This window comes from Stegodyphus dumicola, chromosome 11 (genome assembly GCF_044657685.1).
Source record: "Stegodyphus dumicola isolate Sdum_Otavi_A_Nest chromosome 11, ASM4465768v1".
In the NCBI taxonomy this organism is placed as follows: Eukaryota; Metazoa; Arthropoda; class Arachnida; order Araneae; family Eresidae; genus Stegodyphus; species Stegodyphus dumicola.
This window is the reverse complement of record NC_140778.1, coordinates 150,604,329-150,619,220: the sequence shown is the minus strand read 5'-3', so window position 1 is coordinate 150,619,220 and position 14,892 is coordinate 150,604,329.

Sequence of the window (14,892 nt, the reverse complement as noted above, 5' to 3'; positions counted from 1 at the left end):
TCTTCATAGACTCAAAACAATTTAATTTATCGTCGATTTCGTTTTCTAATTTGAGTGAGAGATCTTTTGGGTTAGTCGGAAGCTGAGTATTAAAATATTCTTGCGAGATAGCTTCTGTTAAATTAGGAAAAACTTTTCTGTGTTTGTTAACTACTGCTTCAAAGTTTGAAGCGGAGGGTTTGAATTTCTTAGTATTATCGGCTATTTTCTTAGGACTTCCTGCAGTTTTCTTTTCTTTTCTCTGGGGTTTACTTTTCGTAGTAGAAATTAGTATACTTTGAAGCGCCGGGTCATCTGAAGCAATTACAGGCATCTCTTTGGATGTAGTCGATTTTCTTGAATAATTCGAATAAGTAGAATCATTATCGCTATCATAATCGCTGAAAGTTGCATGCCAAGGAATTTTGCCTCTATCTGGTGGTTTGCTATTACTGGCCATATCGAGAAGAACAAGCAAAAATAATATTCACCAAAAATCAAGAAGAACAGTCGTCGTCGCAAGAGAGAAATTCACATCTCATCCTTCATATTATAAATCAGAATCTGCATTCCACTATAACGACACTCAGAATGCACACAAAATTTGACTATAAGGACACTCTGAATGCACAAAATTTATATCATTTTGACTATAAGGACACTCTGAATGTCAAAGCCTCATATTATAACTCAGAATGCACAAAATTTATATCATTTAAAGAATTATCCTAACATTAGCTATTTAAGTACCAAATCCATAACAATATAGCGGTTTCACAGAAAATTAAAAAGAAATTAAATATATATGTGTATTTATACAATTATCCTTGTAAAAAGCGTGTACTTGCCTTTCACTTTAGTGAAATATTTCAAATGAAAGATTCATTTATTTGTTAACCTCCTGGGAACGTTACTGTGAAGAAATCTAGTTATTAAATATAATTTGATATTTTATTATAAACATAAGCTGAAATTCTGTTGACAAAAATAAATAACTAAATAAAAATAATAAATAAATTATTTATAAAACTTTTAAAGCAATTTTTAAAGGCCAAAAATATTTTTGATTAAGTAATTAAAAGAATTATTTGCTTGCATTTTATAATACTTCAGTTAAAAGTTAATAGTGCAACTTATATATTATTATTCAGTTAAAAGTTAATATTAAAATAGTTATTATTACAATAATATAATAATTCAGTTAAAAGTTAATATTGCAATTTAATATTAACAAACCCCCTTTATCCCAATCAGAATTGTTATTATAAAATTTGCACATGGAAATCAGAAATCTGCTCCAATATTTAACTTCTCTAATTTGAAATGAACCAAAGAGAGCATTAATTGTAGAATTACTATGATTTTTTATTTAAAAGATGCCTGAGAAGCTAAAAATCATGTCATATTTTTAAGCATTTCAGAAAGAAGCTCTGGAAACAGAAAAGAGATAATGCGTGATTACAATATTAATAATACAATAAACTTTAATTTTTGTAATCATTAACTGAATAAAATCGAATAATTACCTTCAGATATCTTTCTAATGTAATTAGGGAAAACTTGTGAAAATATTTCATTCAAATTAAAACTGTTCTGGGAAAAGTGTAACATTTAATTCCGTTAATATATATATTCTATTTAAATATATATTCTTTCACATGTTGTAAAGTACATACTTTAAAATACTGTAAAATAAGAATGTCCAATGATACTTATACTGGAAAATATTATCTTAATGAGAATCACTGAATGTACCATGAATGGTGCACACTGCTTCAAAGCTATGTGAAAAAACTGTTCTGACAGTTTACTCTTACTATACCATTGCCATGATATTAAAAATAGTCCCCATTGCATAGCAAGAAACTATTTTATTTTTAATAAAGTTTATTGTTGACCCGGACACGCATTGCACGGCAATATAAACTCCATTTAATAATGTTTTTACGTCAGTACTGGTAAGCAGTTGCAAATGTATACTTGGCATGTCGCCGTGTTTTACACGGGTAGCACAAGGAGTCGTGGCTTAGAAAGATTGAGTTCGCTAACCACACCCAATTTCGCTCCTGCCACTAGAACCCAAACCTAACCACACCTCGCAGTGACGAGTTAGAGACCACAGATTGCTCCCGCCCTTTTTCCTTTACTTTTCGCGCCATTTGGTTTTCTTTCTACATTTCCTACATTATGTAATTGCTATAATTTCTACATTATGTAATCGCATGCTGTCATTAATGAATGCTACCATTAAAAGTACTGTGAACACAAAACAGAAAGTAAATACTCAAACTATAAATTGATTATACTTTATTATATTCCACTACTTATGTCTATGTCATAACACAATTAAGAGGCAATCGGCCTAGTGCGGCCTTTACCAATACATTATATGTAGGGTGTCTTTAATGATGAGTTGAATCCAGTAAGATGGAACGTACTTTTTGCACCTAGTGCAGAGTCTCTAGAAGAGAAGTAAACGTGGCCCACGATGTGAGGATCTGCAACTTGAGAATTTCTGCCGCTCGCCTATGCTTGTCTTGAGAGAAGCTGCGAATTAATCTTTATCTGCACAGTTCAGAATCACCTCAATGGCTTGGAAAGCTAGGCAAAGTTTCTGCACATTTGATTTAGCTGATTTAATTCTCTGAACTATTGTGGTTATTGATTTCATAAGAAAAAGGGTTTTCTGATCTTTGAAAATGTTAATGATTTCTGCTAAATTTTCCTGCGGGTTTTTCTGCTTAACTTTGTCCCTGTAAAGGTTTTTAGGCATTTCTTGATTAGTTTTGCCTGAAGCTTAAATAAATTTGGGGAAGTCATCTTTAGTAGGAATTTTTTATGGTTTTTCTATCTTCTCTAAATGATTGAATCTTTTTCTGTATACCTTACAACCACGATAAGAAGAAACGTGATTTTCTTGACAGTAAATGCTGGTTGGTTTTTCATCTGATTTTAATTTACAGGTATTGGATCGGTGATTTTGTCCGCACTTACAGCACCTGACCTTTTTAAAGTAGTTATTTTGGGAGTGCCCGAACTCCTGGCAATTGAAACATTGAATTGGGCGTTTTCTGGGCTGATATTTTTCTATTGTGATATTGAATCCGAACATATTGTTTAATTGATGAATTTTCTCTCCTGCAGAATTTCTTTTCAGTTCAAGGAAAAATATAGGTAAATGGATAATTTGGTCTTCTGCTTTCTTCATGAACTGCTTTACTTTAATTATAGGGAAGCTTCTGCGTTCTAAGTCTGCATGAATTGCTTGTTCTGTGTAGGATCTTGGGATATTCTTCAGTATAACTTTAATTGAAGAGGCTGAGGAAATTTGGTACGTATGAAAACTAATCTTTGCTTTCTTGAATTTATCAACTGTAGCTTTATAATCGGCTTCGGTGGTAGTGTAAAGGAAAATCTGTTCTTCGTTGATTGTAACTTCAAATTCGTTTTTACATATCTCTTTGAGCATTTTGTCAATTTCAGGCCAACCAACATCGTTTTCTGGAATGACTAATGGGGAAATTTTCGTTTTATTTTCTGCTTTATTCTGTGTAGTAGTCATCTGCGTTTCATCTGTAACTTCCATATCTTCGATATTTTCGTTAAGAGTTTCAAATCTGTTATTTTGCGAAATAGCTGCTAGTGGGATAGACTCGGAAATTTTCGCGGTTTTCTTTGGAGTTTGCCAATCCTTCTGATTTATTGTTTTATCATCTGTTTTCGAATTTGCGAGCTTCGGGGTGTTCTGAATACTTGCTAAAATGAACTGCTTTTGTTGAATTTCTTCTTGTAACTTTGAACGCATTTCTATCGCTGGTGGGGAGGTTAATGTCTTCATAGACTCAAAACAATTTAATTTATCGTCGATTTCGTTTTCTAATTTGAGTGAGAGATCTTTTGGGTTAGTCGGAAGCTGAGTATTAAAATATTCTTGCGAGATAGCTTCTGTTAAATTAGGAAAAACTTTTCTGTGTTTGTTAACTACTGCTTCAAAATTTGAAGCGGAGGGTTTGAATTTCTTAGTATTATCGGCTATTTTCTTAGGACTTCCTGCAGTTTTCTTTTCTTTTCTCTGGGGGTTTACTTTTCGTAGTAGAAATTAGTATACTTTGAAGCGCCGGGTCATCTGAAGCAATTACAGGCATCTCTTTGGATGTAGTCGATTTTCTTGAATAATTCGAATAAGTAGAATCATTATCGCTATCATAATCGCTGAAAGTTGCATGCCAAGGAATTTTTCCTCTATCTGGTGGTCTATTACTGGCCATATCGAGAAGAACAAGCAAAAATAATATTCACCAAAAATCAAGAAGAACAGTCGTCGTCGCAAGAGAGAAATTCACATCTCATCCTTCATATTATAAATCAGAATCTGCATTCCACTATAACGACACTCAGAATGCACACAAAATTTGACTATAAGGACACTCTGAATGCACAAAATTTATATCATTTTGACTATAAGGACACTCTGAATGTCAAAGCCTCATATTATAACTCAGAATGCCCAAAATTTATATCATTTAAAGAATTATCCTAACATTAGCTATTTAAGTACCAAATCCATAACAATATAGCGGTTACACAGAAAATTAAAAAGAAATTAAATATATATGTGTATTTATACAATTATCCTTGTAAAAAGCGTGTACTTGCCTTTCACTTTAGTGAAATATTTCAAATGAAAGATTCATTTATTTGTTAACCTCCTGGGAACGTTACTGTGAAGAAATCTAGTTATTAAATATAATTTGATATTTTATTATAAACATAAGCTGAAATTCTGTTGACAAAAATAAATAAATTATTTATAAAACTTTTAAAGCAATTTTTAAAGGCCAAAAATATTTTTGATTAAGTAATTAAAAGAATTATTTGCTTGCATTTTATAATACTTCAGTTAAAAGTTAATAGTGCAACTTATATATTATTATTCAGTTAAAAGTTAATATTAAAATAGTTATTATTACAATAATATAATTATTCAGTTAAAAGTTAATATTGCAATTTAATATTAACAAACCCCCTTTATCCCAATCAGAATTGTTATTATAAAATTTGCACATGGAAATCAGAAATCTGCTCCAATATTTAACTTCTCTAATTTGAAATGAACCAAAGAGAGCATTAATTGTAGAATTACTATGATTTTTTATTTAAAAGATGCCTGAGAAGCTAAAAATCATGTCATATTTTTAAGCATTTCAGAAAGAAGCTCTGGAAACAGAAAAGAGATAATGCGTGATTACAATATTAATAATACAATAAACTTTAATTTTTGTAATCATTAACTGAATAAAATCGAACAATTACCTTCAGATATCTTTCTAATGTAATTAGGGAAAACTTGTGAAAATATTTCATTCAAATTAAAACTGTTCTGGGAAAAGTGTAACATTTAATTCCGTTAATATATATATTCTATTTAAATATATATTCTTTCACATGTTGTAAAATACATACTTTAAAATACTGTAAAATAAGAATGTCCAATGATACTTATACTGGAAAATATTATCTTAATGAGAATCACTGAATGTACCATGAGTGGTGCACACTGCTTCAAAGCTATGTGAAAAAACTGTTCTGACAGTTTACTCTTACTATACCATTGCCATGATATTAAAAATATTCTCCGTTGCATAGCAAGAAACTATTTTATTTTTAATAAAGTTTATTGTTGACCCGGACACGCATTGCACGGCAATATAAACTCCATTTAATAATGTTTTTACGTCAGTACTGGTAAGCAGTTGCAAATGTATACTTAGCATGTCGCCGTGTTTTACACGGGTAGCACAACGAGTCGTGGCTTAGAAAGATTGAGTTCGCTAACCACACCCAATTTCGCTCCTGCCACTAGAACCCAAACCTAACCACACCTCGCAGTGACGAGTTAGAGACCACAGATTGCTCCCGCCCTTTTTCCTTTACTTTTCGCGCCATTTGGTTTTATTTCTACATTTCCTACATTATGTAATTGCTATAATTTCTACATTATGTAATCGCATGCTGTCATTAATGAATGCTACCATTAAAAGTACTGTGAACACAAAACAGAAAGTAAATACTCAAACTATAAATTGATTATACTTTATTATATTCCACTACTTATGTCTATGTCATAACACAATTAAGAGGCAATCGGCCTAGTGCGGCCTTTACCAATACATTATATGTAGGGTGTCTTTAATGATGAGTTGAATCCAGTAAGATGGAACGTACTTTTTGCACCTAGTGCAGAGTCTCTAGAAGAGAAGTAAACGTGGCCCACGATGTGAGGATCTGCAACTTGAGAATTTCTGCCGCTCGCCTATGCTTGTCTTGAGAGAAGCTGCGAATTAATCTTTATCTGCACAGTTCAGAATCACCTCAATGGCTTGGAAAGCTAAGCAAAGTTTCTGCATATTTGATTTAGCTGATTTAATTCTCTGAACTATTGTGGTTATTGATTTCATAAGAAAAAGGGTTTTCTGATCTTTGAAAATGTTAATGATTTCTGCTAAATTTTCCTGCGGGTTTTTCTGCTTAACTTTGTCCCTGTAAAGGTTTTTAGGCATTTCTTGATTAGTTTTTCCTGAAGCTTAAATAAATTTGGGGAAGTCATCTTTAGTAGGAATTTTTTATGGTTTTTCTATCTTCTCTAAATGATTGAATCTTTTTCTGTATACCTTACAACCACGATAAGAAGAAACGTGATTTTCTTGACAGTAAATGCTGGTTGGTTTTTCATCTGATTTTAATTTACAGGTATTGGATCGGTGATTTTGTCCGCACTTACAGCACCTGACCTTTTTAAAGTAGTTATTTTGGGAGTGCCCGAACTCCTGGCAATTGAAACATTGAATTGGGCGTTTTCTGGGCTGATATTTTTCTATTGTGATATTGAATCCGAACATATTGTTTAATTGATGAATTTTCTCTCCTGCAGAATTTCTTTTCAGTTCAAGGAAAAATATAGGTAAGTGGATAATTTGGTCTTCTGCTTTCTTCATGAACTGCTTTACTTTAATTATAGGGAAGCTTCTGCGTTCTAAGTCTGCATGAATTGCTTGTTCTGTGTAGGATCTTGGGATATTCTTCAGTATAACTTTAATTGAAGAGGCTGAGGAAATTTGGTACGTATGAAAACTAATCTTTGCTTTCTTGAATTTATCAACTGTAGCTTTATAATCGGCTTCGGTGGTAGTGTAAAGGAAAATCTGTTCTTCGTTGATTGTAACTTCAAATTCGTTTTTACATATCTCTTTGAGCATTTTGTCAATTTCAGGCCAACCAACATCGTTTTCTGGAATGACTAATGGGGAAATTTTCGTTTTATTTTCTGCTTTATTCTGTGTAGTAGTCATCTGCGTTTCATCTGTAACTTCCATATCTTCGATATTTTCGTTAAGAGTTTCAAATCTGTTATTTTGCGAAATAGCTGCTAGTGGGATAGACTCGGAAATTTTCGCGGTTTTCTTTGGAGTTTGCCAATCCTTCTGATTTATTGTTTTATCATCTGTTTTCGAATTTGCGAGCTTCGGGGTGTTCTGAATACTTGCTAAAATGAACTGCTTTTGTTGAATTTCTTCTTGTAACTTTGAACGCATTTCTATCGCTGGTGGGGAGGTTAATGTCTTCATAGACTCAAAACAATTTAATTTATCGTCGATTTCGTTTTCTAATTTGAGTGAGAGATCTTTTGGGTTAGTCGGAAGCTGAGTATTAAAATATTCTTGCGAGATAGCTTCTGTTAAATTAGGAAAAACTTTTCTGTGTTTGTTAACTACTGCTTCAAAATTTGAAGCGGAGGGTTTGAATTTCTTAGTATTATCGGCTATTTTCTTAGGACTTCCTGCAGTTTTCTTTTCTTTTCTCTGGGGGTTTACTTTTCGTAGTAGAAATTAGTATACTTTGAAGCGCCGGGTCATCTGAAGCAATTACAGGCATCTCTTTGGATGTAGTCGATTTTCTTGAATAATTCGAATAAGTAGAATCATTATCGCTATCATAATCGCTGAAAGTTGCATGCCAAGGAATTTTGCCTCTATCTGGTGGTTTGCTATTACTGGCCATATCGAGAAGAACAAGCAAAAATAATATTCACCAAAAATCAAGAAGAACAGTCGTCGTCGCAAGAGAGAAATTCACATCTCATCCTTCATATTATAAATCAGAATCTGCATTCCACTATAACGACACTCAGAATGCACACAAAATTTGACTATAAGGACACTCTGAATGCACAAAATTTATATCATTTTGACTATAAGGACACTCTGAATGTCAAAGCCTCATATTATAACTCAGAATGCCCAAAATTTATATCATTTAAAGAATTATCCTAACATTAGCTATTTAAGTACCAAATCCATAACAATATAGCGGTTACACAGAAAATTAAAAAGAAATTAAATATATATGTGTATTTATACAATTATCCTTGTAAAAAGCGTGTACTTGCCTTTCACTTTAGTGAAATATTTCAAATGAAAGATTCATTTATTTGTTAACCTCCTGGGAACGTTACTGTGAAGAAATCTAGTTATTAAATATAATTTGATATTTTATTATAAACATAAGCTGAAATTCTGTTGACAAAAATAAATAAATTATTTATAAAACTTTTAAAGCAATTTTTAAAGGCCAAAAATATTTTTGATTAAGTAATTAAAAGAATTATTTGCTTGCATTTTATAATACTTCAGTTAAAAGTTAATAGTGCAACTTATATATTATTATTCAGTTAAAAGTTAATATTAAAATAGTTATTATTACAATAATATAATTATTCAGTTAAAAGTTAATATTGCAATTTAATATTAACAAACCCCCTTTATCCCAATCAGAATTGTTATTATAAAATTTGCACATGGAAATCAGAAATCTGCTCCAATATTTAACTTCTCTAATTTGAAATGAACCAAAGAGAGCATTAATTGTAGAATTACTATGATTTTTTATTTAAAAGATGCCTGAGAAGCTAAAAATCATGTCATATTTTTAAGCATTTCAGAAAGAAGCTCTGGAAACAGAAAAGAGATAATGCGTGATTACAATATTAATAATACAATAAACTTTAATTTTTGTAATCATTAACTGAATAAAATCGAACAATTACCTTCAGATATCTTTCTAATGTAATTAGGGAAAACTTGTGAAAATATTTCATTCAAATTAAAACGGTTCTGGGAAAAGTGTAACATTTAATTCCGTTAATATATATATTCTATTTAAATATATATTCTTTCACATGTTGTAAAATACATACTTTAAAATACTGTAAAATAAGAATGTCCAATGATACTTATACTGGAAAATATTATCTTAATGAGAATCACTGAATGTACCATGAGTGGTGCACACTGCTTCAAAGCTATGTGAAAAAACTGTTCTGACAGTTTACTCTTACTATACCATTGCCATGATATTAAAAATATTCTCCGTTGCATAGCAAGAAACTATTTTATTTTTAATAAAGTTTATTGTTGACCCGGACACGCATTGCACGGCAATATAAACTCCATTTAATAATGTTTTTACGTCAGTACTGGTAAGCAGTTGCAAATGTATACTTAGCATGTCGCCGTGTTTTACACGGGTAGCACAACGAGTCGTGGCTTAGAAAGATTGAGTTCGCTAACCACACCCAATTTCGCTCCTGCCACTAGAACCCAAACCTAACCACACCTCGCAGTGACGAGTTAGAGACCACAGATTGCTCCCGCCCTTTTTCCTTTACTTTTCGCGCCATTTGGTTTTATTTCTACATTTCCTACATTATGTAATTGCTATAATTTCTACATTATGTAATCGCATGCTGTCATTAATGAATGCTACCATTAAAAGTACTGTGAACACAAAACAGAAAGTAAATACTCAAACTATAAATTGATTATACTTTATTATATTCCACTACTTATGTCTATGTCATAACACAATTAAGAGGCAATCGGCCTAGTGCGGCCTTTACCAATACATTATATGTAGGGTGTCTTTAATGATGAGTTGAATCCAGTAAGATGGAACGTACTTTTTGCACCTAGTGCAGAGTCTCTAGAAGAGAAGTAAACGTGGCCCACGATGTGAGGATCTGCAACTTGAGAATTTCTGCCGCTCGCCTATGCTTGTCTTGAGAGAAGCTGCGAATTAATCTTTATCTGCACAGTTCAGAATCACCTCAATGGCTTGGAAAGCTAAGCAAAGTTTCTGCATATTTGATTTAGCTGATTTAATTCTCTGAACTATTGTGGTTATTGATTTCATAAGAAAAAGGGTTTTCTGATCTTTGAAAATGTTAATGATTTCTGCTAAATTTTCCTGCGGGTTTTTCTGCTTAACTTTGTCCCTGTAAAGGTTTTTAGGCATTTCTTGATTAGTTTTGCCTGAAGCTTAAATAAATTTGGGGAAGTCATCTTTAGTAGGAATTTTTTATGGTTTTTCTATCTTCTCTAAATGATTGAATCTTTTTCTGTATACCTTACAACCACGATAAGAAGAAACGTGATTTTCTTGACAGTAAATGCTGGTTGGTTTTTCATCTGATTTTAATTTACAGGTATTGGATCGGTGATTTTGTCCGCACTTACAGCACCTGACCTTTTTAAAGTAGTTATTTTGGGAGTGCCCGAACTCCTGGCAATTGAAACATTGAATTGGGCGTTTTCTGGGCTGATATTTTTCTATTGTGATATTGAATCCGAACATATTGTTTAATTGATGAATTTTCTCTCCTGCAGAATTTCTTTTCAGTTCAAGGAAAAATATAGGTAAGTGGATAATTTGGTCTTCTGCTTTCTTCATGAACTGCTTTACTTTAATTATAGGGAAGCTTCTGCGTTCTAAGTCTGCATGAATTGCTTGTTCTGTGTAGGATCTTGGGATATTCTTCAGTATAACTTTAATTGAAGAGGCTGAGGAAATTTGGTACGTATGAAAACTAATCTTTGCTTTCTTGAATTTATCAACTGTAGCTTTATAATCGGCTTCGGTGGTAGTGTAAAGGAAAATCTGTTCTTCGTTGATTGTAACTTCAAATTCGTTTTTACATATCTCTTTGAGCATTTTGTCAATTTCAGGCCAACCAACATCGTTTTCTGGAATGACTAATGGGGAAATTTTCGTTTTATTTTCTGCTTTATTCTGTGTAGTAGTCATCTGCGTTTCATCTGTAACTTCCATATCTTCGATATTTTCGTTAAGAGTTTCAAATCTGTTATTTTGCGAAATAGCTGCTAGTGGGATAGACTCGGAAATTTTCGCGGTTTTCTTTGGAGTTTGCCAATCCTTCTGATTTATTGTTTTATCATCTGTTTTCGAATTTGCGAGCTTCGGGGTGTTCTGAATACTTGCTAAAATGAACTGCTTTTGTTGAATTTCTTCTTGTAACTTTGAACGCATTTCTATCGCTGGTGGGGAGGTTAATGTCTTCATAGACTCAAAACAATTTAATTTATCGTCGATTTCGTTTTCTAATTTGAGTGAGAGATCTTTTGGGTTAGTCGGAAGCTGAGTATTAAAATATTCTTGCGAGATAGCTTCTGTTAAATTAGGAAAAACTTTTCTGTGTTTGTTAACTACTGCTTCAAAATTTGAAGCGGAGGGTTTGAATTTCTTAGTATTATCGGCTATTTTCTTAGGACTTCCTGCAGTTTTCTTTTCTTTTCTCTGGGGTTTACTTTTCGTAGTAGAAATTAGTATACTTTGAAGCGCCGGGTCATCTGAAGCAATTACAGGCATCTCTTTGGATGTAGTCGATTTTCTTGAATAATTCGAATAAGTAGAATCATTATCGCTATCATAATCGCTGAAAGTTGCATGCCAAGGAATTTTGCCTCTATCTGGTGGTTTGCTATTACTGGCCATATCGAGAAGAACAAGCAAAAATAATATTCACCAAAAATCAAGAAGAACAGTCGTCGTCGCAAGAGAGAAATTCACATCTCATCCTTCATATTATAAATCAGAATCTGCATTCCACTATAACGACACTCAGAATGCACACAAAATTTGACTATAAGGACACTCTGAATGCACAAAATTTATATCATTTTGACTATAAGGACACTCTGAATGTCAAAGCCTCATATTATAACTCAGAATGCACAAAATTTATATCATTTAAAGAATTATCCTAACATTAGCTATTTAAGTACCAAATCCATAACAATATAGCGGTTACACAGAAAATTAAAAAGAAATTAAATATATATGTGTATTTATACAATTATCCTTGTAAAAAGCGTGTACTTGCCTTTCACTTTAGTGAAATATTTCAAATGAAAGATTCATTTATTTGTTAACCTCCTGGGAACGTTACTGTGAAGAAATCTAGTTATTAAATATAATTTGATATTTTATTATAAACATAAGCTGAAATTCTGTTGACAAAAATAAATAAATTATTTATAAAACTTTTAAAGCAATTTTTAAAGGCCAAAAATATTTTTGATTAAGTAATTAAAAGAATTATTTGCTTGCATTTTATAATACTTCAGTTAAAAGTTAATAGTGCAACTTATATATTATTATTCAGTTAAAAGTTAATATTAAAATAGTTATTATTACAATAATATAATTATTCAGTTAAAAGTTAATATTGCAATTTAATATTAACAAACCCCCTTTATCCCAATCAGAATTGTTATTATAAAATTTGCACATGGAAATCAGAAATCTGCTCCAATATTTAACTTCTCTAATTTGAAATGAACCAAAGAGAGCATTAATTGTAGAATTACTATGATTTTTTATTTAAAAGATGCCTGAGAAGCTAAAAATCATGTCATATTTTTAAGCATTTCAGAAAGAAGCTCTGGAAACAGAAAAGAGATAATGCGTGATTACAATATTAATAATACAATAAACTTTAATTTTTGTAATCATTAACTGAATAAAATCGAACAATTACCTTCAGATATCTTTCTAATGTAATTAGGGAAAACTTGTGAAAATATTTCATTCAAATTAAAACGGTTCTGGGAAAAGTGTAACATTTAATTCCGTTAATATATATATTCTATTTAAATATATATTCTTTCACATGTTGTAAAATACATACTTTAAAATACTGTAAAATAAGAATGTCCAATGATACTTATACTGGAAAATATTATCTTAATGAGAATCACTGAATGTACCATGAGTGGTGCACACTGCTTCAAAGCTATGTGAAAAAACTGTTCTGACAGTTTACTCTTACTATACCATTGCCATGATATTAAAAATATTCTCCGTTGCATAGCAAGAAACTATTTTATTTTTAATAAAGTTTATTGTTGACCCGGACACGCATTGCACGGCAATATAAACTCCATTTAATAATGTTTTTACGTCAGTACTGGTAAGCAGTTGCAAATGTATACTTAGCATGTCGCCGTGTTTTACACGGGTAGCACAACGAGTCGTGGCTTAGAAAGATTGAGTTCGCTAACCACACCCAATTTCGCTCCTGCCACTAGAACCCAAACCTAACCACACCTCGCAGTGACGAGTTAGAGACCACAGATTGCTCCCGCCCTTTTTCCTTTACTTTTCGCGCCATTTGGTTTTATTTCTACATTTCCTACATTATGTAATTGCTATAATTTCTACATTATGTAATCGCATGCTGTCATTAATGAATGCTACCATTAAAAGTACTGTGAACACAAAACAGAAAGTAAATACTCAAACTATAAATTGATTATACTTTATTATATTCCACTACTTATGTCTATGTCATAACACAATTAAGAGGCAATCGGCCTAGTGCGGCCTTTACCAATACATTATATGTAGGGTGTCTTTAATGATGAGTTGAATCCAGTAAGATGGAACGTACTTTTTGCACCTAGTGCAGAGTCTCTAGAAGAGAAGTAAACGTGGCCCACGATGTGAGGATCTGCAACTTGAGAATTTCTGCCGCTCGCCTATGCTTGTCTTGAGAGAAGCTGCGAATTAATCTTTATCTGCACAGTTCAGAATCACCTCAATGGCTTGGAAAGCTAAGCAAAGTTTCTGCATATTTGATTTAGCTGATTTAATTCTCTGAACTATTGTGGTTATTGATTTCATAAGAAAAAGGGTTTTCTGATCTTTGAAAATGTTAATGATTTCTGCTAAATTTTCCTGCGGGTTTTTCTGCTTAACTTTGTCCCTGTAAAGGTTTTTAGGCATTTCTTGATTAGTTTTTCCTGAAGCTTAAATAAATTTGGGGAAGTCATCTTTAGTAGGAATTTTTTATGGTTTTTCTATCTTCTCTAAATGATTGAATCTTTTTCTGTATACCTTACAACCACGATAAGAAGAAACGTGATTTTCTTGACAGTAAATGCTGGTTGGTTTTTCATCTGATTTTAATTTACAGGTATTGGATCGGTGATTTTGTCCGCACTTACAGCACCTGACCTTTTTAAAGTAGTTATTTTGGGAGTGCCCGAACTCCTGGCAATTGAAACATTGAATTGGGCGTTTTCTGGGCTGATATTTTTCTATTGTGATATTGAATCCGAACATATTGTTTAATTGATGAATTTTCTCTCCTGCAGAATTTCTTTTCAGTTCAAGGAAAAATATAGGTAAGTGGATAATTTGGTCTTCTGCTTTCTTCATGAACTGCTTTACTTTAATTATAGGGAAGCTTCTGCGTTCTAAGTCTGCATGAATTGCTTGTTCTGTGTAGGATCTTGGGATATTCTTCAGTATAACTTTAATTGAAGAGGCTGAGGAAATTTGGTACGTATGAAAACTAATCTTTGCTTTCTTGAATTTATCAACTGTAGCTTTATAATCGGCTTCGGTGGTAGTGTAAAGGAAAATCTGTTCTTCGTTGATTGTAACTTCAAATTCGTTTTTACATATCTCTTTGAGCATTTTGTCAATTTCAGGCCAACCAACATCGTTTTCTGGAATGACTAATGGGGAAATTTTCGTTTTATTTTCTGCTTTATT